Source organism: Terrapene carolina, unplaced genomic scaffold (genome assembly GCF_002925995.2).
Source record: "Terrapene carolina triunguis isolate 2854851 unplaced genomic scaffold, T_m_triunguis-2.0 Scaffold88, whole genome shotgun sequence".
Lineage (NCBI taxonomy): Eukaryota > Metazoa > Chordata > Testudines > Emydidae > Terrapene > Terrapene triunguis.
The window spans coordinates 27707922-27713256 of record NW_020664439.1 but is presented as its reverse complement, the minus strand read 5'-3'; positions in this window follow the sequence as shown (position 1 = coordinate 27713256).

Genomic DNA, 5335 nt, shown 5'->3' with positions numbered 1-5335 from the left:
ACAGCAGATAAAGTATTTCTGTAGAAGCTGCTTATTTGTATGCAAGGGAAACACCTGGTAAATTTGTTCATTATCTCTCCTCACACTATTTTCAGATTCTGTAGCTGCAGAATAGTAGGAGGTACATGAGATAATAGTTCCCAAGAACAGAAAGTGGTTCTGGTGTATCCGATCACCTGCTGCTGTAACATGGAGCCTCAGTCCATATCAAAGCTACAGATAGGTCTATCACATCATTCTGCCTTCAGAGTCAGGCTGGAACTTCTAATGTTTTCTTGGGATGGGCCTGATATCAACATCGCTGAGGGGCCTGGAAAGACACTGTTTCCTTTTGCTACAGAGAAAGGTCAAAGTAAAGTGTCTGAAGGAAGCTGGATCAGATCTGTTTGTTAAGGCAAAATAGAATGAAACAGCGACTGACTGACTGACTGACTTTTACTGAGAGCATAAGGAGAAGCTTTCAGTATTGTAAGTATACAGCTTGTTAGGCTTAGTTTTTTAGGCATCACCCAATGTCCACAAGTGACATACCAGGATATAGGCTATGTCTACGCTTCCGCGGTAAGTCAACCTAAGTTTCACAACTTCAGCGATGTGAATAATGTAGCTGGAGTCAACGTAGCTTAGGTTGACTTACTGCGGTATCTGCACCATGCTGGATCAATGGGAGAGTGTCTCCCCTCGACTTACCTTACTCTTCTTGTTCAGGGTGGAGTCCTGGGGTCCACCGGAGAGTGATCTGCAGTCGATTTAGTGGGTCTAGTGAAGACCCACTAAATCGACCCCTGGGGCATCAATCACCGGAGTGTGGATCCGGCAGTAATGTAGACATAGTCACAATCAGTACTGGGTTTACAATGGCGCCAACAGCACCATCGTGCTGGGCCCACATTGGGAGGGGCCCATAATGCCTACATGGAGGCCTATAAATGTTTGGCACCAGGCCCACAAAAGGTTAATCCGGCCCTGTTCACCACCTCCTCCTCTTCTTCAGGCAATGGACCAGAGATGTGAACCTCCCCATATTCGTGAAGGCCTGTATGATCCAGACAAGCTCTGCAACTCATACACCAGTCCAATCTCCTCTGCCTGCTTCTGTGTAGTGAGAGGAAGAAGTCTTTGGTGGCAGTCTCCTATCATCGTTTATTCCTCACTCTGGTGGTGGGTCCAGAAGCCACCCTGTAGGGGCTCTGTCCCCACCCAGGTTCAGACAAGATCTGCTCACAAGCCATCCTCTGCATTTTTGCTGACCCCATGCCCCAGTCAAGCTCTGCACAGCTCAGGCCAGTCTTTGCCCTGCCGTGAGGGGAGAGATCTCTGCTGCTGGAATCCCTCTCCCCCCTCCCCCCCATGCACTGTGGTAATGGGAGACCCTGCATGGAGCCGGGGGGGGATGTCTGGGTCCAACACGGTCACCCCTTCATCCCCTGCCCCTGCTGCTGGTTAGGGGATGAGGGGACCGCAGGCCCGGCTACACAGCCGGTGTGCTCTCCTGAGGTAGCCCGCCACAGCCCCTGGGACTGCTGCCCTCAGTGCAGACAGACTTGTGCGAGGGGCAGTTTGCCACCCAGGGCCAGGCCATAGCAGGGAGCCCTAGCCGGTGCGGCCTGGGCAAGGAACGCATCAAGGGCCACAGAGCAATAGGCCTAATGCCAATCAAATGGAGTAAGCCAATCAGAACTCAAATCCGTCCCAAGGGGCGGGATCTGCTATCGCCTTCGCAAACGGCTGCCAAGACAGGGAGGCGGAAGCTAGTACCGGCTCGGTTGCGCGAGAAGCGGAGGCATATAGGTTGAGTGAGAAGGTATCATTCCGATGAGTGACACGTGAGAGGGGAATTTCCCGCACGTCCAGGTTAAAATGTGACAGGGCTGCGAGGTCTGCGTCACTGCGTGACGGGAAGGCAGGGTGGGGCTTAGCGGCTTCCCGCTCGCTTGCCTGCCGGGAGCGGGCGCTCGGAGCCGGACCCCGCCCTCCGCTGGCGCATGGGGAGCTGTTAGTGTGCGCGTGCGCCAGCCCACTACGGCTGGCAGCGGCTGTTGGCAGGGTCACGGGTAGATGTACGTCTGTTCACACGGGCTTGTGCGTGCTCGCTCGTGAGCGTGCGTGTCAGTGCAAGCACCTGGGAGAAGATTTCATTCACAAGTGTCAGTGAGTGTGTGCTCCTGAGTGCAGCTCATCGCACAGGTGTCAGTGTGAGCGCCTGGGGGATGATTTCATTCACACGTCAGTGGATGCTTGTAAGCATGTTTTCTAGCACGTTTGTCAGTGCATGCAGTTCCCTCATACGTGTCAGTGCAAGCTCTTGGAAGGCTGATATTTGTGTCAGCACGTGCTTGTGAGCATGCTTTCCATCACATGCATGTCAGTGTGAGCACATGGGATAATTTTGTTCATGTCCCTGCATGCTCATAAATGTATGTTCCATGCCCTTTGGTGGGCCCCATGAGATGAAGGAAAGGTAATGAAAATATGTCATGAATAGAATGGGGTGTATTCCATTTGCAGTCTTTATCTCAGCAATAAACACCATAAATGTAAATGAGTGGTGGAGGAAACTGAATAAATTGCTTCCAGGGAAAGGAGAACAAGCTGTCACCAACCTCTGCTCGCGTTACGGGATGCCAATTCTGCCCCACTGAAGTCCTGCTGTAGTAATCAGCCCAATACACAGAAATGTAACTACATGACTTTCGACACATTGTAATGAGTACTCGTCTCAAAAAATCTCTCTTCTGAAGCAATTTATCAAACAGTAATACAACCCTCTCAGCAGTCTTTGGGAGATCAATAGTCATACCTAAAAAGATTTACATTGCAAAGCTCAGGTTTATCCCATCTGGCTCTTGGAATGAATGTAAATGGCCCTAGGATTGCTTCCTTCTGGCAAGCTGGAAGTCATCACAAATCCTGCCCTAAAAAAAGAGTTCAGGTACCACCAAATAACATTACAAATCTAAGAAAACTCTTCTTTCCTTGGCTTTCTGACCATTTAAAAAATGATAAAGCCTTCCCAAAATAGATAAGTTAAAAAGGTAGGTCAAATTTAAGAATTTACTTTTCTTTGCATTTTCCTCCATAGTTTCCCTCTCATATCAGTTAAAAACAGAGAATTGTGTTCTGTCTCCTACTATTTGCACAGGTGAGTCCAGATTCAGTTACCCTATTCCATGCTGAGTAGTACCTCACTGTTTGAGCAGTTCCGATAATGTCACGGCAAACCTGGTGGCTGAACTTTGTGACTTTGTCCTCACCCACAACTATTTCACATTTGGGGACAATGTATACCTTCAAGTCAGAAGGACTGCTATGCGTACCCGCATGGCCCCATTGTATGCCAACATTTTTATGGCTGACTTAGAACAACACTTCCTCCGCTCTCGTCCCCTAACTCCCCTACTCTACTTGCACTACATTGATGACATCTTCATCATCTGGACCCATGGAAAAGAAGCCCTTGAGGAATTCCACCATGATTTCAACAATTTCCATCCCACCATCAACCTTAGCCTGGACCAGTCCACACAAGAGATCCACTTCCTGGACACTACAATGCTAATAAGCAATGGTCACATTAACATCACCCTATACCGGAAACCTACTGACCGCTATACTTACCTACATGCCTCCAGTTTTCATCCAGACCACATCACACGTCCATTGTCTACAACCGCATTTGCTCCAATCCCTCAGACAGAGACAAACACCTACAAGCTCTCTGTCAAGCGTTCTTAAAACTACAGTACCCACCTGCTGAAGTGAAGAAACAGATTGACTGACAGATCCAGAAGAATACCCAGAAGTCACCTACTCCAGGACAGGCCCAACAAAGAAAGTAACAGAAGGCCATTAGCCGTCACCTTCATCCCCCAACTAAAACCTCTCCAGCGCATCATCAGGGATCTACAGCCTATCCTGAAGGACGATCCCTCACTCTCACAGATCTTGGGAGACAGGCCAGTACTCGCTTACAGACAGCCCCCCAACCTGAAGCAAATACTCACCAGCAACCACACAACAAAAACACTAACACAGGAACCTATCCTTGCAACAAAGCCTGTTGCCAACTCTGTCCACATATCACTGCTCTACAGCCAAAATGCTTCTGAAATAAATGTAGTCAAACTTTACTAATTCTGGGTCACTGAGAACGAAAATGATGCTTAAAATTGTTGATTGGCTCTAGTTTTCAAGATATGCTATTGGGTCAGTATATACGACCCTTGACTTGGGAATGGCGGAGGATAAGTTAGTTATAAAGGGAAGGGATCTCAAATTAAACCAGAAATGACTAAAATACATCTTTGACTGGATCTATGAATAAATCTATGACTGGGTTTGGACAGTACTTGCTTTTTAGGCAAAACAATGAATGATGCAATCTGAAGCTGGTATTGCGTCATACATGATATGAATGGCATCATGTTATTCCTAGAAGTCATGGATGATGCAGTCATAATGAAGCTTACATCACTCTGCTGAACAAATTGCCCTATATCAGCTCTAGAAATCATACAGCGTCATGCTCTCTTATTTGTCAGTGTTTGATTTTGCAAAGGGACACATTTCTGTTTAGCCAAAGTGAGCAGAGATGCCTCGTACTTGTGTGAACAGTGCAGATAACTTCTGCTATGTTTGTAGTGAAGTGACTTTTGCATCACAAAAGCGCAGTATAACCACTATGGTTAAGAAAGCCTATCACCTTTATTTTGGCTGCAAAATTGGAGATCAGGACAAGAGGTGGGCCCCACACATACGCTGCAACACTTGTGCAACAAATCTTCGCCAGTGGTTGAACAGGAAAAGGAAATCTATGCCTTTTGCAGTGCCAATGATTTGGAGAGAGCCAACAGATCATACCAGCAATTGTTACTTCTGCATGGTGCCTCCAGTTGGGAAAGGTGTGTCAAAGAAGAAAAAGTGGACTGTGCATTATCCAAACATTCCATCAGCTGTACGCCCAGTACCCCACGGAGAAGGACTGCCGGTTCCTGATGCACCAGAATCATTCTCACTTGAGTCAGATGAGGAAGAGGATGAAACTTCTGGTCTTGAACCATCAATGTCACAGGATCCACATTTTCTCCCATCCTCCTCCTCTGAACCACACCTCATAACACAAGGTGAACTGAATGACCTTGTCAGGGATTTGGAACTACTCAAGAGTAAGGCAGAGCTGTTGGGCTCCAGACTACAGCAATGGAATCTCCTGGCAGGTGATGTTAGGGTTTCCATGTTCCGTGACCGTCAAAAGGATCTTGTCCCATTCTTCTTCATGGAAGGTGATCTTGTAGCCTGCAACAACATCGATGGTGTGATGGCAGCCCTCAACATC